Source organism: Condylura cristata, unplaced genomic scaffold (assembly GCF_000260355.1).
Source record: "Condylura cristata isolate star-nosed mole 26May11 unplaced genomic scaffold, ConCri1.0 scaffold00005, whole genome shotgun sequence".
NCBI lineage: Eukaryota > Metazoa > Chordata > Mammalia > Eulipotyphla > Talpidae > Condylura > Condylura cristata.
Window position 1 is genome coordinate 39,776,923 of NW_004567106.1, and position 24,413 is coordinate 39,801,335.

A 24,413-nucleotide genomic window follows, 5' to 3' on the forward strand; every position below is an offset into this window, starting at 1 on the left:
CCACGCCATGTGGATCTCCTCCTGGGCAGGCAGGGATTGAACTCATGCGGAAGTGGCTTAAGCTTCTTTTGCAGTGCATTAACCCGCTGTGCCACCAGGGAGGGCCCCAGCTTCCTTTTTGTAAATATATATCAATTTATTTTATACATATGTGTGCTTATATTCAGGTTTGTGCAAAGCACAAATCACCTATGAAATAGCAAGTTATTTTGAAAAACTTCAGGATAGAATTTAGCATGCTGTTACTCTGGTTAACAGTTGTAGATTTCTGTTTGTTTTTATCTCAAAGAAGTAATGGGCAGGCTGTGGCTATTGACATGATTATATGTCCTATTTTATATCTGAAATTATAATAAATTTATTTAATTTAGTTATTTCAGTGTAAATCTAGTGTCAGGTTCAGGCAGATATATTTAAGAGCACGCCTTTTTAAGTATCTTGGTACAAACAATGTTATTATGGATGTCTGATTTCCAAATTTTGTGAACTAAGGACTTGTGTGACTTGCTTCTGCCCATTCTGAGCTACTTATTGACAGATAAAAAAACATTGCCCAGGAAAAAACTTCTTGATACATACAGTCATTATTTTATCTCTGTTATTATTTTGACACGTCTTTATCTTTGTTTCTGTTACCCTTATTTGAAGTATAACATTACATGCCTTTAATAAGAGTTATTTCAAATGGAGTACCTGGGTTTATGATTTTTTTCATTTGATAATCTGGAGAATTTATAAAAAAACAAATCTTCTGGAATGGTCAACCATAAAGTGGATCTGTATTCTTTTGTTATTCTTTTTGGCAGTTTGCAGGGATTTTTATAAGATATATCAAGCAGTAACTACAAAGAAATAAAATTTCTGAGTTCATGAAGAGCTTAAAGAACTTCATTATGATTCCATTCCATTATGTTTCCATTCCATATTTATGCCCCACTCATCTTTACTACCTGACTATGCTATCAATTAATATTGTTCTACATAGAACACTGAAAATTTTCTTTAAAAAGTTTCTAATTGTTATAACATGCACTTCACATTACAAAACACAAAGTTTCAGATGTATGTTAGCGAGAATCAACATATGTATATAGTACATGAAATTCACTGTGAAGACTCCAATTATTTTATTACATATTTTATCATACCATTTAAAAAGTGTTCTTAATTTAAATGATTAAAGCTAAACATAGTAGTAGTTTTATCTAAATGGTCAATGCAGCCTTAACTTTCTTAATTTATAGTTCTATTTGTTTTTGTCTTCTCGGGTATCAAGCCATAAACAAGCAACTTCAAGCTTTTTCACCAGAATTTTTCCTCAGTTGTTATTTCTGTGCTCTTCTATTTTCCCGATTCTCATCCCTACTACCACTTCTTTTGTTATTTACTTCTGAGCACTCTTTTCTGTGCATGTCCTGTTATAAACACCTCATGTCACTTTTTACTTCTTCATTTGTCATCTGTAATACTCATATAAGGAGTCCAGGCAACCCAAGCACTAGGCAAGCCTGAAGACTGTGGGCTAAAGCTTCCCTATTGCTTTGCAGAATAAAAGGATCTCTGGGAGGCAGTAATGTCTCCTCTAGACCCCAGTCTCCTGGTAGAGTCATTAAATCCTTTTGGAGATCTACAAGTAAAAGAAAAAGGCAAAGAACCTTGGTTTTTCAAAATTGCTTTTATGTTTTGATAAATATTCCCAAATTTAGTATTTCCATTCATTACCTCATTACTCTGTATACTACTCTACAACCCAGAAGCAAAAAATGAATACTTTGTCTAGATCTATTTCATTTTAGATTGCTATCTTTTCCAATAATTAGTAAAAGAAAATTTAAAGGAACAAGAATTGAATAGAATTATAGGAATTACGAGCTAGTGTATTTTCACCATGCAAGCTGCTGGACAGTTCCGCAGTTTCTTGCTACCCAAGGGGTGTGTGTGCCTTTCTTTCTCCCTGATCCCCATTCTTCTCCCCGCGCCCTGCCCACCCTGGTGGTGGTGCTTTGTCACACTAAGCCTTGACACATTGCCATATACAGTCTCATCAGGGTTATATTAATAGGAGGTTGGGATACAGGACATGTGCATCATGAAGATGCTCAAGAAGATGAAGATGTTGAAGGACACTGGAAAAAAGCAGATACCTGCAATTGATAGTAGAATCTATGAGTAGAAAGACCTGATTTACAAAGAGGTAGAAAATAAAAAGTTATCACAGGAGGAAGAAAATCTAAGACAGGTAGGCTAACTGGATCACAGGGTGACAAGTACTAAGTTGGGCCTAATAGACAACCCTCTGACAGTCATTTCTGAAGAACAACTGCTAGGGTTGATGAGGGGTTTTAGAGTGCCTAGTCAGCTGTTAAAGCTGATAGTGTCTTCTAACTGAGGTTCCAATTCAATATTAAGCTGTTCTAGGTGACTACAAAGATGATTCTGTTTGCCTATCAATCCTATTTTTTAACTTAAACCCATTTACAGAAGCAAACTATAATATACCTGTTCTTTATAGAAGACATATAACTGAGACCAAGTTAAAAGACAAGTTAAGTATCCTAGATAGTAAAATGAAGGAGACCACCAATAGTTGGCATGATCAAACTGAAAAGAAGAGTGTATATGATGCAAATGATGAAACCAGTGGGTATCGAGAGTTACATTGTAAACCTGGTTTTTATTGAAGTTTGAAATTGTTTCAAATTCTCTACAACTGCATCATTATAAACTAATAAATGAATAAAATGTTTGTAATCATAGCACTCTAAAATACAATGATCTACTAAAGTGAATTGAAAATCAAAGCAAATAAAACATCATATTGTGATATGGGTGATATTGTCCCTGTTTAAATATATTGTGGAAATATTGAATATGACCAGTAGGAAAAATACAAACCTTACATTTCACGTTACTATAATCTCTATGTTTTCTACTTATTTCATAATATTTTTGAAAATGTTATGAAAAGTATTAGGGTTTTGCAGTCTTATGCATATTCTAATATCATATTTCTAATGATCAGTCATGAAAAGGGTAGATTAGATTTTAGTACAAACAATTTAAATGAGAAAATTGGTATAATTAAATCACTGCAGAAAAATTTTGCCTTAGATTTTTCTAAATAAAATCATCACCTTGACCTTTTGAGATGACAGAGATATTTAAGTAAATGTGTTAATTGTCTAGGTGGTTAACCAGGATTTTTTTGAGGCAATCGCCTTTGTAAGTTTTTTAAAGTCCATCATTGTTTCTGTCTAGATAATTAATAAACTGCATATGTTGTTGAGACACTTTTATGTTTATGTGCAATGACTTCTGCAATTTTCCAATCATGTCATGCTAATGTTTAGTTATACATGTTAGAAACTTGTATTAGTTTTATCAAGTATTAGGGTATTTCAGCAGATTTTTATTTAACACATTTATGAAAGTTTCTCATTTTTTTAATATGGTCAAAATACTTTTAAAAAATAAAAAAGATACAAATAATAAAAGATTGCTGTTTCAACATTGTACACAAGGAACACTGTTCTAAATTGTCAGTCTACGTAGGGAAAACTAATGAGGCTATAAAAATTACTATCTGTTTTATTGGATTTTTTTTTTTTAACTAGTGAAACAGCTGGAAAAACAGAGTCAGTCGGCTGACTTCCATTTTCCATTGCTTTCTGCCCTTTAAATTCAGATTTCTTCTTATTCATGACCACATGCTCACCACACACAGACTACTTGGTTTGTTACTTTAAGCCACATGGAGTTTAAGCACCCCATTAGTAAAAACTAGTTTAGGTAAAGTTTTAACTAAAATAAATGGTACTTTAAAAGGAAATGTGGATTTATGGAAAGGGTGTGTGTATGTGTGTGTGTGTTTCTGGGTTGGGGGGCTGTTTGTAGAAATCAATAAGGAAGAGATCAGGTCATGGTGGTTGGGTTGGGTATTATTAGTGGTTGAGGCATTTTTTATGTTGCAGTATTATTTCTAAAAATCTAAACATGGTAAAAAGTTAAGTGGCATCCTGGTAAATAGAAAAACTATGCATCATTTTCCTGATTTAGAATCAGAATTATATTGTTGAAAGAAAAATTAGGCATCACTTAATCTGATTATTTTACAGATTATAGCTGAGGCCCAAATTAAACAAATGTCTTGGCTACTAGACAGATTAATTTGTAATTGGATATACTTGTTACTTTCCCATGGCATTTATCATTTTATCTTCATAAGTGGTATATAGAGAAATCAGAAATTAAGTGTGATGGTTAATAAAAGAGAGGTTAAGAATGGGTCAAAGTAGATTTTTAAAAGATATAATCATAAAAGGTTAATTTAAAGCTATGACTATTTTTAAACCAAAAATTAGTTTATTTATCAAAATACTGGGTGCTTGAATTAATATTTAGAAAAACAAAGTACCAAATAGTGTATGAGGATTTCCCTTTTCTCCATATCCTCATCTAAACTTGTTTCTATTTTTCTTTTTTTTTTTTTAATATAGGTCATTCTCATAGGGACAAATTGGTATCTCATTGTGGTTTTGATTTGCATTTTCCCCAATAATAAATTATGTTGAACCTTTTTTTAATGTATATGTATATATATGTATATATTCTTTGGACAAATGTCTGTTTGGGTCATCCCATTTTTTATTAGGTTTGTTTTCTTTTTATGAAATATTAGAGCTCTCCTTATAGATCTTGGATGCTTTTCAGATGTATGTATGATGTACATATATTTTCTCCCATTTGGTAGGGTGTCTTTGTTTTGACAATATTTTCTTTTGCGGTGTAGAAAACTTTTTTAGTTTGATGCAGTCCCATTTGTTTATTTTTTTCCTTGTGTTGGAATGGTATCCCAAAAGAGATTACTGAAGCCAGTGATGTAGAGTGTTTTGCCTATGTTTTCTTCTGCTTTTTTCCTGCTTTGAGGACTTACATGTAAGCTCTTAGTCCATTTTGAGTTAATTTGTATGGGAGAGTGGTCTAATTTCATATTTCTGCTGTGGCTGTACAGTCTTCCCAAACACCATCTGTTAAAGAAACTTTCATTCCATTGTATACTCTTAGCTCTATTGTCAGAGATTAACATTCCATATCAGTCTATGTTTATTTCTGGAGACTCAGTTCTTTTCCATTAGTCTGGGTGTCTATTTTTATTCCAGTACCTAACTGTTCTAATTACTATAGCCGTGCTATAGTTTTTGATGTCTGGGGATATGATGCCACCATTCCTTTCTTTTTTGTCATGATTTCTTTGGTTGGGGGGAGGTTGTGGTGGTTCAGTATAAATTTCATTTATATTTTTTCTAATTCTTTGAAGAATTACATTGAAATTTTGTAGGATCACATTAATCTATGTATTATATTACTTTGGATAAAATGGACATTTCAACAATGTTAATACTTCCAATCCATAAACATTGGACAATTTTCCATTTTCTCATGTCTTATAGTTTTTATTCAATAGATCTTCAAAGTCTTTGTTAGGTTTATTGTAGGTATTTAAAACTTTTGATGCAACTGTAAGTGGTAATGCTAATACAAACAGTAACATTATCTTGGGTATCATGTGGAGGGAGAGGAATTTACAGTGCAATAGGTTGTACCTAGTGAGGAGGGACATTTATTAGGAGTTTGAGCTCAGTAAAGAATACAAGGAAAAATGGAAGTCATTTTATTAATGACTGCTAAGATCCTTCTTTTTCACTCATGGACTCATCTGTAAATTACATAAGCATCACAAAATGCTGGATCTGAAATTTCCCTGAAAATCAGCATAAAGGTTGAACATTCAAGGCATATTTCAGTGGGGCAGAGCATGAGGTTTGAAAGAGAAAATTCCACATGGAGTTAGATGTGGAATTCCTACGAGAATTGTTGAAATTATGGTATGAAGCAAGATTCTTCAAATCTTGTTATTACAAGTAAGCCTTTGTAATATACAGATCACACACACACACACACACACAACACCTCTAACCAAAGTAGTAAAATACAATACCACAAAATTCAGAAAATAATAAATTTTTCCTAGAAATGTACCCATTTAATACATACAACAGTTATTGCTTGTTGGGATTGTGGAGAAAGTGGTAATATACAGTATTAGTCTAGGGTAATATTTTTTAAAATCCAAAATCTTAACTTTTTCTGATAGTAAGCACTAGGTTCTTCTTCAGTATTTTTAGAGCCCCATGAACTTTGTGGTTCAACATGTGCCAAGCTATTGGGGAAAGTGCAGTCACTCTTGAATGTATGTGTTTCAGCCCTCAGACCAACAGATTTAAAAAGTAGAAAGTATATATAATAAAGTCACTCAGCCAAACCTCAAGTGAAAAGCAGCTTTGGTCATCTTTGAGTCTTTAGATTTGGTTGTTTAGAAGTGGTTTCTAAAGTTTATTTTACAAAGTACTCTTTCAAGATTTTAAGTTTTCTGTACTTAACTTACATTTTTCTTCTTGCACTTTTGACCTCATAATTAATCTTTTTATTGAACTTTATGATCTATGCTGAAAATGGTGCTGCAAATAAGTGAGAGAGATCTTTGCTTGTAAGACCCTTGGCTTCCTTCAGGAACATTTGCCCATAGCATCCACTGGAGAGATCAATTTCAGAATGGAAAACAATAGCTCAAAAACATCTCTGAGAATTTTGATAAATAGATAGGTTATAAATGCAAATGGTTTTGCTTTATAATGCCAAAAATTTTAATAAACAATAAACAAATGCATACAAATAAAAATAAGCTCTTTTTTTTTTTGCCCTATTGATGGTGCAATCTTACCAAGTGACAACAACAAATGTTAAAGATTTATGTATTGAAAATGTGCTAGATTAAATTGGACAAGTGCCTAGATTGTCAAAGACAACACTTTATAACCACCATGTCAGTGCCTTCAATATGTTGGACTTCAAAAAGCTAGTGATTTATTTTAACACATATCAAATTTGATTTACTTCTGCACATTCTAATTAATTTTTCCAATTACAAAAACAATATGTTACATATAAGAAAACCAAACAACTAAAAGCTGAAGAATATGTATGCTAATTTTGCTTAAAAGTGCCAAAGATGTAATTTGAATATTTGCCCCCTCCCAACTCCATCTGTTTTGTTGACTGATTTAGTTATTTGTGGTTGTGTTATTAAAAATTGTCATAGGTAAAAGATATATGTCTGGGCAGTGTTCAGGAGGGTGATAACAAAGACAGTCCTTTCTTCATTTTACAGTAAGTATGTCATCACTTCTTTTGTTCTACTTTAAACTACATCTCTGCCTTTAAATCTTACAACTTAAAAAATACTTATACCTTAATTGGAAATATAAGCTATTACTGTCATTTATATTTATATAATATAAACTATGTGTGTATATGTGTGCATATATATACATAGATGTATAAGCTATGTATATATATACATATATATGTATACATTCATACATGCATACATGTATATATATACATATACATATACACACATATATAACAAATAAATGGGTAACCATACCTCTTTAAGAAGATTATACTTTGGATATTAAATTATAATTTAGAAATTAGCAGATGTCTTAAGTCTATCAGAGATGTATGATGATGAAATAAAGAAAAATATCACATTTTCCATATTAAAAATAAGTCATGAGTGACAAGGAATAATTTGCATATTTATTCATAATGCAAAAAGGTGGTCATATATAACACTAGCTATACAATATTAGGATTACTGAGACCTAGATTTTAGTTTTAATTTTACTGTGTCCTCTTCCTTTAAATAGCTCATTTAAATTTAATTTCAACCTTTCTGCTGATTTTCAGAGAACTTTCAGATCCAATATTGTGTGGTGTTTATGGAAGGATCTTAGCAGATCTAAATAAAAGTAATAATGCTACCCTTTTCAAACAGGGTTATTGAGAGGTTGAATTAAAACAAAAATACATAAATTTTTGGGATGTAAAATTGAAGCCACACTTTAAATATAAGACCAAATTAAAATAGACATTAAACTTTAACTAGGAGTCAAAACACAGCATATTTTATCTCCTTAATTGGACTTAATACACTTCTCTATTTATTATTGTTGTACATATTTTAAATATTTATTATGTCCAAGCATAATCAAAACCAATTCAAGAATCTGTATATTTCTTAGACATGTAATAGAAATAGTAGCATAGACAAAATGTCAGGCTCTTAAGGATGATAGTAAATCTCCCTCAGCCTTTGTTAATTATAATAAAAATAAATGCCCAATGTTTATCTCCTTCCTTTCAGATATCTCTTCACTAAATTAGTATTATAAATTAGTGCTCAGGCCATTAATCTCAGGTTGACACGAATTTTTTTCTTTATCAGTTTCTTAGAGGCTATTTCAAAATCATCTCAGCATTAAATAACTGAAAGGCAAAAAGTTAGTAGCCATCTTTCTGAAATATTTATAATATATAAATCCAGTAATGTTGAAAACATATAGAGACATCTTCAAATAGATGTTAATCTTTATTTTGAAACCACATTCTTTATAGTAATATTGATAAACTAAAAATTATTATCATTAGGATGTCTAAGATAAAAAAGTATATTTATCAAGTCTGTGTACTAGACTGTTAAATGTATGAAGTGGGCCCTCCCTGGTGGCTCAATGGGCTAGGACACAGCACTGCAAGTAACTCCAGCCACTTCAGTGCGAGTTCGATCCCCAGCCCTGGAGGTGACCCACATGGCGTGGCAGACCTCTCCCGACCTGCCTGCTGCTCCCTTCAGCAGTGTACTTTTTCTATCTGCCTGTTCTGCACCCCCTTCTGTCTCTTAGCACCCTTGCACGTCTGGCCTGTACCCCAGCTCTGTATGCATAAATAAATAAATCTAAAAAAAAAAAAAGTATGAAGTTGCTTTAGAGTAATGAATATATTTGGAGCATTGTGAGTTTGTCCCAAAAATATGTAATTGCTAGCAAGTATATAATTTCAACTACTTTTTATACTCAGCATAGGCAGAACTTTGGAGTCATACAACAAGTCTGTTGTAATTAATTCAAAGAAATGTCAAATCTGTAAACAGCATCTTAATAACTGGCTTTGCAGATTGAAAGCAATAGTGTTCAACCTTTGCCTTGAGGCTACTGTATTGTTTAATACTGTAATTTGTTAGACATCCTGCCAAGGCTTTGATTTGTGGATTTATGTCATCCATTTAATCTTGTTTTAGAAAGTGGAGTCATTTATTTAATCTTTCTACTTTTTCTAAATTCAGTATATTTGCTGAAGATAAAACCATAGTGAGAAGCATAGAAAAATGTTATAAAATTTTAGTGGGTTACTCTTTGCAGTCTGTGTTTATTTCCTCATATTGTCTATTTCTGTCATAACAAATTAAATAAGTGGGTACTTTCTAAAAATTGATAAGCTCATTTTTTTTAGATATTTTATAACTATGCATTTGAAATGCTGTGGTCATTTAAAGATTTCAGATGAGATAATTTAAATTTACAGCTGTGTCATGCCTTAAATTTTAGAGTATACTCTGAAATTCCATAACCACATAAAAACAGAATTATTTTCATGGACTATTTTAGTTTAACTACTCAATAATGATATGTTTATACAAACACTGAGAAACTGGAAATATATACCATGTTATTTATCTACTGATTTTTACACATTTAAAGATTTTATTGGTTGGAAGAGAGAAAAAATTGATCAACATTTGATACCCAGAAATATCCTAATTTTTATGTTGGTGTTCATATAAGAAAATATGGACTTGGTTAGATGTTGGGCTACTTGTGATAAGGACTAAACCAAATGATGAAACTTCTTAGCACAAGGTTGATAGTAAATTTTAAGATATTACACTTAACTGAATCATAGTATTATGACACCTTGTACTCCAAGGAACTTCTAATATTTATTTCCTATGGGAAAGCTTGAGAATGCCAGCAGTCTTTGAGAAGTTTAATCTTTGTCTATATGTACACATTCAGCTGCACCTTTTTTCACAAATACCTAAGACATGAGTATATAGAGCATATACAGCTTAACAGTATCAAACAAATGCCAACTGATAAGCACTTTTTCCAGATGTTAGGAATAAAATAATTTCAAAAAGTAAAAAAAAAAGTAGGCTTAATATGTGCAAAAAATATTAATTAATGTGTTGATTGATCATTATCATTTGATAGCATCTTCAACAGGAAATGTAGTCATTAGTGATTAACTACCCCTTTATTTGAATTAGTGTGAACGGATAATGTGACTAAATCTAGACTTAGTAGAATCTTACAAAAAACACAGCTGCTCTTAAGTCTCAAGGGGGGACAACTGAAACTAAAAATCAATATGTCACCAGCAGGTTTGTTGTAATAGATGCTTAGTCCTGCTGGTTTGTGTAAATGAATGGCTCACCAGGCAATGACAAGACAGTTAGATTAAAGAATGGCACAGGCAGGATCACTGGTCAGATGCAGCAAGGCAAACAAATATGTAAAAGGCTGTATTTTGGAGGTGGGGGAGGGCAGGAGTGTGGGCAAGCTTTCATAGATGCTTATGCTGGGATATAATACCAAAAACAGATTTGAAACATAAAATTACAAAGGTTTAACAATCACTTTCAATTAACTCATGTTTTTAAAACTCATATTATCAAAGATTTTTTTTTAACTTTAAGTAGTTGTACTTTAACATGAATTCACCAAAGTAAAAGTTTTGATAAAGGCAAAATATTCTTTATACAGTTGACCTAGGGATCAAAGAAGGAAGAATGGGATGAAGAGTTATATTTCAACCAACATGTTGAAATATAAAAAGATTTTATAGTTCAGATGCCAGGTGATTGCTATCTTTTCTTAGAAATAATAAATCAGGAAACAGTAAGCAAGTTAACAAATTTAAACATAAGAATAGTCTTGTTTCCTTGTTTCATTCTAAAGTGAAATATTATCGCAAAACTGTAATCTTAGGAAAGCTTGCAACTGAAATGTTTTCCTAAAAGGATAACTTCAATTCAATAGTAAAATAATTTTCTGATCATTATGGGAAACAAAGATTTTCTTAGACATATTTTAAAATTTTTCTAATCTTTTTTGTTTGTTTCATATTCAGGCCTTAATGTTTATTGCTTTTCAGTTCTTCATACAACCAGAATTTATTTCAACCTGGTTTGTGATGTGTCACTGCAATAGCATGACCCTTATGCAGAAAGTTATGGTATACTTTAAGGCAGTAATAAACAGATAAATAAATTTTTCTAAAAAGAAAAAGCCACTTCAATATTTCTGCTGAACATGTGGCTATAGATTACATGTTGATTATCTAGTACCAGCTTAGATAAAGAACAATGCCACTGTGCATATGAGAGCAGATTGCTTATCTTCTCACATCAACACTTTCCCTTCAAGGGTGAAGTTTTTCTAAGACTGGCTTTTCTATTTAGATTACTGAAAATTATTTGCTGCTCATCTTCATCATGGAATTATCTATACCAAAGTCTATAAACACATATTTATTTAACATATTGGAGCATATCTCATGTTTGCAAAGTTAACTCATAGAGTCCATTTTTTTCAATTGAAATAATGCTGGTTTACAATATTGTATATGATTTCAAAAATATATTCATTCTTCCTCACAAAACACCGCCAAAACTCTGATGGCCCTTTCCATAGTTACCCTAGACCATTGAACCCTCCTTTTTTTCTCCCAACCTCAACCTTTTATGTCCCCCTTAGTATTCTTAGTTTTATAGTCCTAGTTCTAGTGCTTTATTTTAGTTTTATCAGTTCCTTGATTTTGTTAATCTATTCTACATGTGAGTGAAATCATCCAACATTTATATCTTTCCTCTGTCTTATTTCACTCTCACATTATCCTCTCCAGTTCCATTCATGTTGTCACAAGTGGCAAGAGTTCATCTTTTTGATAATTGAATAGTATTCCATTGTGTAAATATACCACTTTTCTTAGTCTACTCCTTTATGCTTATGCACTTAGGTTGTTTCCATAATTTGGCTAGTGTACGTAGTGATTCAATGAGTATAGTAGAGCAAATATCCTTTCAAATTAGTGTTTTTGCATGGTGGGGCCCATACATTATTATAACAATTTAGATAGAGGCTAATGACATTAGAGTTAAATGTTCTCTCGGGAAAAGTAAACAACAAATCTTTATCTTGATTCCTTTTCATTTACAGTCTAATAATCTTGGGGCAGTCTTTATTTTCTTACCTATTAAATGTAGAAATTCAAAAGAGATTTTTATATTAAAATATTTCAGACATTTTTAGGGAAAGACAGTAAATAGAAAAAAAATGTTTTTATATATGCTTATATATATGCTTATCACTTTTTCATAACTATTAAGTAAAAATAAGCTTGTTAACATATTAGGATTATATTTAAAACAAAGTTCAGATAAAGAGTGCTAAAATAGCAAAGCAAATATTTCTTACAAAATGAATTTTCTGTTCAAAAATTGTTTGGACATTGACTACAACCCTAAAGATTAGGTTATGATCCTTGATTTAATAACAATCTAAACACTCACACTTAGTATGTTCTCTAGAAATATTTAGGAAGTGAAAAATGAAAAAAAGTGAAAAGTGAAAAATGAGTGATGATTCTTGTAAATGAAGAGTTCATTGATGGCATGAGCTAATTTTGTTGATGCTGTGGGCCTTTTCTTTATTATTTAAAGATGTGCTTTGATATTATGATGCACTGCAAAGCAATGAAACTGTTTCTGAAGCATGTCTTGTGCGAGTTGTGAGCTTTTATTTGTGTCTAAAGTGGGAAGAACATCAAGAAGCATGCATGAGTCATAGGACAAAAACACAGAATGTCAATCAGAGAGAGAGTGGTGACCTGATGTCTGAGTATGCAAAAACTCAGAGTTGGAGAAGCAAGTAACATATTATCAAAAGAGAGTACAGCTAGGGTAAAAGTAAGTTTTTCTCTAAGAATCTTAAAGCACTGGATTATATAATTATTTTATTTGGTATTTCAAGTATGTTACCTCTGTTTCAATTTGAAACCATCCCAGATGAGTGAGACACAAACCTTCCTGGATTTAGTTCTGTTATCTGTGATTTAGATCAAGGGATCTATAAGTTATTGAAGTTTGGAACAGAATATAAATCCCATGCAGGCTGTTATGTACTGAGACAGTATCAACTTTTTAGGGCCCTTTCTTTTAATTTTGGAAAGTAGCTGTTGATTTGCTAGAATTGACACTTGTTAATTTGTACATTTTCGTTGGTGCTATATATAAAATGTAGAAATAGTGTTGTCACATATTATCAAATAATTTACAGAAAAAAATCAATATTTTAGTAGTAAAGCTTGTAAGAAGTCATTTTATCCAGTTTAATTGATAGATGAAAACATTTTGTTTTCTTAGAGAATCTAGTGGCCCTGGACTGGCATAACTTGCAAACCTCATTATTTTACTTTTTAGGTATGTTTACTATTATGCCTTGTAATTTAGAGGGTTTTAGGTTAATGTCATTTATTGAAAGCTTTCTTCTTTTCAGGACCATTTTTTTTTTTTATGGTCTTATGTCTATGTCTTTTCTATGAGGAAACTGTCCAAATTAAACATAAAGTCTAAATTTTTCAGAAAACACTCAGAGTTCTATTGGATCTCCTTTATTATAGGACTTAAACCAAAAATGCAAGACAGAATATATCCAATTAAAACAAGGAAGGAACTCTTGAACCCAGTTATGCAGGCAAGAAAAATAAATTGTTTGAAGTGAGACATGAGGTAATTGTGATTCCTTAAGGGAGAAATCAGTTCTACTCTGACTTCTAATATGTCTGTTGAAGAGCAAAAGCTTCATTGACATTGGTGGTTAACAAATCACACAATGTTTTGATGAATACCTATAATTATTCAGGAGCTCTATTAAATTATTTTTTATATAGCTACATTTTACAAGTATATAAATTGTATAAGACACAGTTGACATTATAAGACCCTAGAGATAAAAATTTTTCCCTAAAAAATCCTGAATTTATTTTGAGGTTTTACTCAATGTTCTACAGTGATTCACAGTTCTTGCTACTTTCCAAGAAAATGAATGTACCATTACATTATTTAGAACAATAAATACCTCCCAGGAAATGAGCAGTATGTTCTTAGACATGCTAAACACTTCTCATTTTAAAAAATCCAGGTTGTCTGAGATTGAATGGAGCCATTTTTGTGGTCTTATACATACAGTATTGTATTCATAGTATTTATGAAACTAGGTATAATAATCTGTACTATCAGCTACAGTTAAAGTCAACTGTGATTGTGATTCATTTTCACGTAGTTACAGTAAATATTGTACTGCATGCATGATATTTAAAAGAAACAGTCACTTCTTGTGTGTCTGTGTTTCTCTATGCTATGATTTCTACCACTGTTACATTTGTATTTTATTTAAGTATAGTGCATGCAGCCCAGAATATTTGATATTAGATGTATTAGATTAAATCAACAGACTAACATGAGCAGGTTATTTCATGATTCCCCCAACCCTATGTTATTCATATCCATAATGACTTAGACTTTTTAGCTTTTAGTGATTTCTTAGCAAGCTATGTTTGTCATTAAAATTTTTAAAGTAGCTTTACATTTCCCCCTCACACTTTCTAATAATGCACTGGCTGACTGGAGGTTTTTTGGCCTACTCATTGGTTATTCACACAAGGAGCAATACATATCTCATTCTCTAACCTTATTTCAACTTGCTATTGCTGATGCTGTGAAGACATTTGTAAATGCAGATAATTGTTTCCATGATTACTAAGATAAACACCACATGTAGGAGAGGTTTGATTTTTCCATACTATAGAAGATAAGCTCTGGGACAATGTAACAATTGTAGCATTCAGTTTCCTAATCAATTGCATGTGCATAACTCTTCACTGATGCCAAAATTTGTCCTTTACTTCCTGTAAGCAGTGAATAAAACTGAGTGTATTCAAAGGAAGTATAAATCTATATTTTTGGAGGATGTGACTGCTATGTTAGTGTTAAGAAAAAAATGACTTTATCATAAAGTACATTTCAAAATGTCTTCATATGTTACAGGTTGGTTTTGAGTATGTTCAAATGATAATAAATAAATTATATGTAAGGTAGTTACTGGAAGTTTCTTTGGACAATCATATTGGTCTTGTTGCTTTCTTAAGTAAAATGATTGAGAAATTTGAGCCTTTTTGTATAGTGTATATTTTAGATTGATTTTATATAAGAATTAAATTAAAAATAAAGTTTTAATCAAGAGCACTAAACTCAAAAAAAGAATGCTGCTTACTGAAATCTGTGCTCAAATGGAATGAAAATAATTCAGGCATCAAGTTTTTTGACCAAGTTCATTTTCATTATGTATCATCAAAATTGTAATATCATAAGAATAATTATTGACTATTTACAATTCAGTGGAGTTCCTTAAAGGATATACTGATTTGTTTGTTGCTATCATATTAATATATTTCTGGATAAAGTTATCATTTGTAAATGTAAGTAAAAGTAAACAGTTTGGTTATACTTCACCCACCAAATGCAATGAAAGGGGTTTGTTTTGTTTTGTTTTAAAGGTAACATTGGTTTACAACACTGTATATGACTTAGGGAAATTGTTTCACACCCTCTCAAATGTATGTCACCATACCACATGCAACACCAGTCCCCATTATATAGAGACCCATCAAGCCCACTCTGCTTTATTTCCATTTCCACCCCCTCTCCTCTTATAGCCTCCATTCCACAATAAGATTTCTAGGGCTTGTTTTGTTTTGTTTTGTTTTTGTAAGTTCCTTTTTTTATTTTATTCCGTGTATGTGTAAAAAGCATCTGGAGTTGGAGCACAGTCCCCTCCAATTCCATACAGATTGTTAGAAATGGCAAAAGTCCATCTTTTCTTCATAGCTCAGTAGTATTCTGCTCTGTGTGTGTGTATCATATCTTCCTAATCCAATCACCTGTCTTTGGTCCTATGATTTGTTTCCATAAGCATTTTTGTAAATAGTGCTACAATGGACATATGAGTGTCTATATCCTTTCAAAATGGTTTTTCATACTTTGGGGAACTACCTAGAAGTGAATTTTGCTGTATCATAGGATAGATCTATTTTATTTTTAATACTTTTTTTTTTAAGATTTTACTTATTTTTTGCATGGAGAAACTGTGGTGTAGACCAGAGGTGTGATGGTGAAAATGATTCACCAGAGACAGAATGGGAAGCAGATCTACTGAAATACACTGCTGAGGGGAGCACTAAGCAGAACAGGAGAGGTCTGCTGTGCCATATGGGTTAACCCCAGGAGGCCCTATTTTAAATATTTTAAAGAATCTCCATAATGTTTTGCATAGAGATTAGTTAGTCTGAATTCCCATTGGCAGGGTAGGAGAGTTCCTTTTTTGCACACCCTTGCCAGCATTTGTTTCTGAATTGTTTGATGTAGACCATTCTCATGGGAATGAGCTGTTACCTCATTGTAGTTATGATGGATATTTGCCTACCCCTGGTTATAAGTGATGCCCAACATGTTTTTCATTGGCTATTGGCCATTTGTTTGTCTTCTTTTGAGAAATGTCTATTTCTTTCTTCTGCCCATTTTTTAATTGGATTATTTGTTTTTTGTTGATTGTATGAGTTCTTTATAGATCTTATTGACCCCTGATATATATATAGTGTGCAAATATTTTCTCCCATTTAGTAAGGTGTCTCTTTGTTTTATTGCTAGTTTATTTTACTGTACAGAAACTTTTTAGTTTGAGGTAACCCCATTTTTATTTTTTTGCCTTTGCTTCCCTTGCCATTGGATTTTAGTTCCCAAAGATATGAAACAAATGAGGCATATTTTCCTGTGTAATATATGGCTTAGGGTCTTAGCTCCAAATATTTAATCTATTTTCATTTACTTTTTGTGTATGGCATGAGATTATATATAGTTTCATTCTTTTACATATATTTATCCAATTTTTCCAGCACTGTTTGTTGAGGTAACTTTCTCCACTGTATAATTTTGTCTCCTTTGTTGTGGATTTAATAATGATGAATATGTAGGGAAGCTTATGGGCTTTCAGTTCTATTCCACTAGTCTGTATGTCCATTTTTATTTTTATGTAATACTATTTGATTACTATATAGATATTGGTAAAAGAAAATGGAAGAAGATCCAAGAAAATGGAAATGCTATGGATCAGAAGAATTTAACATTGTTAAAATGTCCTTCTTACCCAAAGCAATATGCATAGCTTCAGTGCCAAGTCCCTATCAGAGTTTCAATGGAGTTATTCAAAGGATTAGAGCAAACATTACTGAAATTTACATAGGGCCACAAAGGACCCTAGGTCACCTAAGCAATCTTAACAAGATTGAAGTAGAATGGAGAGATCATGCTCCTAGAATTCAAATCATAGTTCTTTTGAATGATTTCTATAAATTATATCTCATGTTTCTGAAATAAGCAACCACTGTGATTTTTAAACATAATAAATCAACACAAACAAATACTTATTAGTTCTCATTTATTATGTGTCATATGTGGTTACAGACATTGAGCACACATAACTGAACAGAGCACCTCCACCATAATGCATATATAATGTGGAAGGATACATAAATAAATCCTCAGTATTTATACAGTGATAATTACTATGGAAAGTGAAAGAGCAGAGTAGGATAATGGTAATCTGTAGGATGAGGGAGGGCACTTTGTAGCATTAAAATGATAAACCCAGCATCTCCTTGAGGCTCTGAGACTTGAAGAGGATAAGGGAAAACAAAAGGGATATTTATGGCAAGAGCACTTTGGAGAGAGAAAAGAGCCAGACCAAAGCCCCAAAGGTGTGATGGAGCATTCCTGGCATATTCTTAGAAGAAAGATAATATGACTGAAACATGAAGAGATAAAGTAATCGGGAATAAATTCAGAAAGGTATTGGCATCTGAAGTGAGAAATCCAGTACCTCTAAAATAAACAACAATGTAAACTAATATTAACTCAATTAAAAGAAAAAAAAAGATAAAAAAACTAAAAAAAAAAAAAAAACAGCAAGGTGTTGGACTAAATGAGGTTAGTGTGGATCTTAGTAGGACAGCACTGTAGAAACTGAGTATCAGCAAGAGCTGATAAATCATGTGAGCCTGAGGCTCAAGGTTACCCTGAATTAGGTTTGACTATGTGTCCAAACTCATTTTAAATACCAGCTAAACTCTTTGTGGTTTTCATTCTGTTATTCTTACTCAGCATTGGAGTATGTGATGGTCTCTCCGGAACCCAATGTTCTTATATACAACTATGTACTCTAGTTCCCAGAGCCACCACAGATTCAAGATGTCTTAGTCTGAATACCAGTTACTACTGAGCTCAAACTCCTTTCAATTCCTTGCCCTCCACCTAGTAAATGGCAGCCTGTTTTATCTCAATATCCAAAGTAGGGACCTGAGCAGCATTCTATTTTTCAGAATAGTTTTTTAAGTTCATTGCAGAATTCAGAGAAAAGTACTCATTTTTTTCTTGGCCGTCTCTCTTTTTCCATTATCAGTATCTTTTACCATGGTGCACTTTGTACAATGGATGAACCATTGATACATTTAAATGATCAAAATATATAGTTCCCATATGTATCTTATCTTATTCTTGTGTAATCTATGAATTTTTGAACAAATGTATCCAAACTTGTATCCATCAGGGAATATTTTCCCTTTTGGGTACCATTCTTATTTCCTTTTTCAGCCACCCCAGATGTGATCAATTGCTTTGTTATGTATATCTTGCAGCATAAAATTTTTTAAATTACCCTGTGTTCCAATGTCAATTTTTGTGAAATTATGTTCATTTTTATTATTAGAGTTATTAAACATGAAAGAAGAATATGATTTTTAAATTTGTCAATACAAAAAGTTCTAAGCCAAGGTATAATTTAGATTGAAAGAAATATTTCACCCTAAGTAGGAATTCATTACATCGGACTTGGTGAAGCGATTTTTTTTTTAAGATTTATTTATTTATGCATAAAGAACTGGGGTACAGGCCAGAGGTATAACAGTGGTGAGAGGATTCACCAGAGACAGAGTGGGAAGCAGGACAGGCAACAGAGGAAGCACACTGCTGAGGGTTGCAGCAGGCATGGCAGGAGAGGTCTGCCTTGCCATGTGGATCACCTCCGGGGCTGGGATCAAATCGACACTGAAGCGGCTGCCGCTAGCTTGCAGTGCTGCGCTTTACCCCGTTGAAGTGATTTTTACCCTCTTTTATTCATAGTGCTTTCAAAATACTATATCCAACTTCACACAACATAAATTCTCTTATATTTTAAAAGTAGTGAGAGTTAATCTGTAAAAATATTATATATACAGAATACTTAGTTATAAGCAATTTTCTCATCAAAAGCTTAGAAGGTGAAAAAAACATTTAAATTATAATCACTGGCACTATGTAAAGATTTAATTTAATTTTCAGAGCAAGAAACAACACAGGGTGACTGTATTTTCTCTAGTCCCATTTGTTACCTAATAAGTACATTAAAAAAGAAAAGTTAGGTCCCTACCTGGTGGTGCAGAGGGTTAAAGTACAGCACCATGAAGCTCTGCAGTAGCTTCACCATGGGTTCAATCCCCAGCCCCAGAGGTGACCCACATGGTGTGGCAGAACTCTCTTGACCAGCCCACTGGTCTCCTCAGCAGTATACTTTGTTGGCCGGCCTGTTCTGCTCCCCATTCTGTCTCTGGTAAATCCTCTCACCACTCCTGTACCTCTGACCTGTATCCCAGTTCTATATGCATAAGTAAGTGAATCTTAAAAAAGAGAGAGAGAGAGAGAGAAATAAAAAATACTGTTTTAAACATCAGTGACCATTATTATCAAATGGTATGAAGATACTGATAAGAGATTAGGTGAGATAATGTATAGTAATTAAAATCACACTTTATATTAATCATTTCAGGGATATAAAAAATAAACTTTTAGTAAATAGGAGTGTTTCCGCCAAAGAAAATGACCTTAGTTTACAAAACACTTGGCCGCTAGAGGAGAATGAAGCAAACCATTTCAAATTTGAAGAATTCAGTAGGGCATGACTAACAAATATCATAACTAGAATGCATAATAATTTGTACACTTATTAAAAGTTTATGGTATCCACTTTAAAGAAAGCACCTAGTATAATTAAGAATGACACATGAATGTTTCCTGTGATATTGTGATTTTGTGACCACCTATCCTCAATATGTACTCATAATTTTACCATGATCTTTTTCCAAGATAACTCTAATTGCTTAAGGGTTTACAAGGCTGGCTCATAAGCAAGCTGCATCATGTCAGAAAAGCAATCTCCACCACTTATAGCTAGCTAGTGGCCATCTAACATGACAGATGGCGCCCTGCCTGTCCTCAGCAGCTTGTGGGACAAAGCTGAATGTCAACACCACTGGGATGTAATTATTGCAATCTCTTGGGTCCATTTCTACATGACCCTGAAAGCAATTCCCTGGGAACTGCTAGGAGCAGTGCAATGATGGAAAGAGCAAAGAAATGAGAGCTTTAAGATCAGCAGCATATTCCTTTTACTGACAAGTGTTTTCACACCGCTTAAGGATAGGTATTTTGCATGTGACAGATCAAGGTGTCAAAATTCTGGGACTTTCAGCATGGCCTAATTTAAATGTATAAAATTATTCTTCCATTTGTATTTCAAGAGGAATTATTTCATTATCAAAACAATTTTTTAATAGGTTTAATGGTTAAGAAGGGACACCATTTCAATTTGGTTTGATAATGAGTTGAATAAGAGTCTTAATTTTCGGGTTATAAATCATAAATTGACACCAAAAATTGTTTTAAATAATCTTATATATTAGATAACTGTCCTTAATTTCAATTTATATATGTGGTAAATGAGTCACAAGAGGTTAGTTATGATGGAAAAAAGTGGAAATTCCAGGGTCTAAAGCAGGCCATGTAACCCCAGTATCCACTTTCTAAATATCTCTTTTTCCTTCTGCTTTATATCGACTTTAACCTGATTGACCTACCTTTGTAGCCTGGTAACATCTATAAAACATATGAAACTTGATAATGAAAAAGATAATTGTAAGTAAATATAAAATTCTAAAAAATAATTTAAAAATTCACCTTTAGAGAAATTCTTAATATATTTATGAATAAGTCATAAAGGTCTCCCCAGAAAGATGTCTTTGAGTACCCCACACACACTCATGCACGTGCACATGTGCACACACACACATATTTAGTGATAAAGTAATTTTTATTACTGAAAAGTTAATGTCACAAAAGATTTTTTTTTAAAGATTATTTATTTGTACAGAACTGGGGTACAGGCCAGAGATGCGGAGGGTAAGAGGATTCACCAGGAACAGGGTAGAGGGCAGAACAGGCAGATCGACGAAGTGCATTGCTGAGGGGAGCAGCAGGCAGGTCAGGAGAGGTCTGCCATGCCATGTGGATCTCCTCCGGGGCAGGCTGGGATCGAACTCATGCGGAAGTGGCTTAAGATTCTTTGCGCTTCGCTTTAACCCGCTGCGCCACCAGGGAGGGCCTGTTACAAAATATTTTTAATGTGTGGATATTATAAAAATAATTCAAAAAATGTTTGTAATTCATGAATAGTGCAGATACTTCTGTGTGAGGACAAACATCTGAAAACCGTGCTGCTGATGATAGCTACCAAGAGCTGAATTTTTGTATTGTCTTATTTAATCTTCCACCAACACTTGGTGCTATGCTATTTATTATAACCCCATTGTGCAGATGAGCAACATGAGAAAGAAGTTAAATAACTTACTTAGTCTTTTATGTAATATAGAACAAGATAGTACCTTTGCTTTAAAAGCAGTTGCTTTTGATGTCAATATGTTTGGTATTTTCTCAAAGCTCTAAGGATTCAACTCAAGCAACAAGATAGTGAGAACTTAGACAACTTGAAGGATGCACCTAAGGAATTATAAATGCTATAATACCATTGTTAGCTGTGATTTTTTTCTTATTGGTTTGGTAGCAACAGTCATTAAGTTGATAAAAGTAGTGGAGAGATGTTCAAGTTCTCAAGGAATTTACAGCCCAATTGGTAAGATTACTCTCATTGTGCAAAGTTCTAAAACCATGGATAATAAATCCATTTATCTTTTCAGACACTTGTTATTGAAGTAAGGTTGACTTATGCATAATTTTAAGTTTCAAGCATGCTTCATTATAAATCAACATCTGTGTATACTACATTGTTCACCCCTAAAAATCTACTACTATAAATACTTAATGTAAAGAGGAGTATAGCAAAGTCTTAGGGAGTGATTATGGCCTGAGGATTATCTTACCTACATACCACTTTGAGGAAAGGGCTGTGAGGTAAATCTTGGGTATAGAATAGGTAATATATGATGTGAGTGGAAGAAAGATTATTCTGATTGGGAAGGACAGCAGCAAAAACAAACTTCACAGTACACTTAAGGGTTGGAGTGAGGCAGAGCACAATTAAGAGTAGCAACTTCCACTCTCGCCTCCTACAATCTATTTTCCACATAAAAATTAGGTGTCTTCTGTACCCCCATGTTTATTTCTGCTTTATTTACAATAGGAAAGACATGGAAACAACTCAAATGCCAAAAGTGGATGATTGGATTAAAAAGATGTGTTATATAGACACAATGGAATATTATTCGGTAATCAAAAAAGTTAAACATATGCCTTTTGCAGCAACATGGACGGAGCTGGAAGAGCTCATGCTTAGTGAAATAAGCCAGAAAGAAAAGGAAAAATACCAGATGGTTTCACTCATAGCAGGAATATAAAATGCCAGGAAAGAAAATCATAATAATAAATGAACAACTTTATACCAGAGACAATTTACAGAGGTGGAGTCGGGAATGGAATCAAAAAATGGGGGGAGGGAGAGGAAGTGCATTGGACTATGGTAATGGAACACAGGTGATTTGGTGATGGGAAGTCCACGAGGTTTATAACTGAGATGGAAAACGGCACAAAATGATGTAAAAATAAACTATAGTATTACAAAAAAAAAAAATTAGAAGTCTTCAAAATATCAGCGAATGTACTTCCATGTCTGCCACAATTCAAGGATGAATTTCACTTACAACCAAAAGTCAAATGCTACAAAAGCAGATCAGTCCCTTCTTGGAGCTGTTACAGTGTCAACAGGTCTGTAGGCCAAAGAAGGTAACTTTAATAAATGAACCAGCCAGGATGAATGACAACAGAGAGGGCTTGTCCTTTGAAGAAGCAATAAGGAGTGGTGGAGACTCTGGCTCCTTCTAATGTAACAGTTGCTACTCATCTAGTTGCCCACATAGAAGTAGCCTGAGCATTGCCTCATGTTTTGGACTATTTAAGAGAATCCAAAAATCCAGATTTGTGTGTAAAATCTCCATTTAAAACTATTTGGCTCAATAAGAATACTGATAAAAAAAAAAAAGCAGTACTGTGCAGACACAATACATCTGTGAGACAGATGTCCAGATCAGAAATCACAAGCCACTATTTTATGACCTCTGCCCTTCTCAGTTGACTCTGCCTTGCTTTACAACCACAGTCCATGCTACTCTTTTCTCTGTTAACCACATTCTCACCACAGTGGTCCCTTTCAGATTCTTCTCCTTATTTATTTATTTATTTATTTATTTTAGCTCTTCCCTACTCTAAGTATTTTATGCGAATTGCTTTCTATGCCAACAGTTGATTTGGGTGCTGCTCATTTTTTAAATCTCAGTTCAGCTTTCACTTTCTCAGAGTGGCATTTTTTCACCCCTGTCTGAAATAATGACATCACCTCTGTTATGTGTCTCCTTACCTTATACTGATGTCTCTCAGTGTTTGAGGGGAATCCCTGAAGGCCCCCCAGGTTCTGTTGGAAGAATTCACAAATTTTCATTACAGTGATAGAAGGAAATTTTCCTTTTTCATTCTTATTCTTCCATGAATGTACAGTAGAGTTTTCTAGAATCATCACAACAGTAAATACTGTTACAGGATCATTATAATAAGCAGACTGAGTGCAGAAACAGATATGAAAGTTTAGTTTTCTTCAAAGCATTACAGAATTCTGAAAAAATTAAAACACTAATTTTCTTACTAATGTTTGTATTACCAATATGTTCATTGTCATCAACTCATTTATATACTAGTTAATGGATTTCACAGTTATTTTAACATATTAAAATATTTAAACCTAGCATATATTATTGTTTTAAAATGTACATAATACATTTAAATTATGTAAATAAGAGTATGATAAAAATGTTCAATTATTTTTTTTCAGATAAAAATTTTGAGATTAATTGGTTTACAAATGATATTCATTGCTAAAATGACCTTTCTTATTTTCATGTCTATTTTACTAAGATCCAAGCACCATGAGAACAGGCCTTTCTTGCATTTACCATGTTAGTGC

General features: G+C 32.8%; 1 protein-coding gene across 1 annotated transcript in view; it reads left to right on the forward strand.

Annotated features, from left to right (window-relative positions):
* SEMA3C (sema domain, immunoglobulin domain (Ig), short basic domain, secreted, (semaphorin) 3C) overlaps positions 1-24,413 on the forward strand; it is a 141,289-nt gene that overhangs the window by 18,460 nt on the left and 98,416 nt on the right. The gene's annotated exons all lie outside the window — the stretch shown is intronic.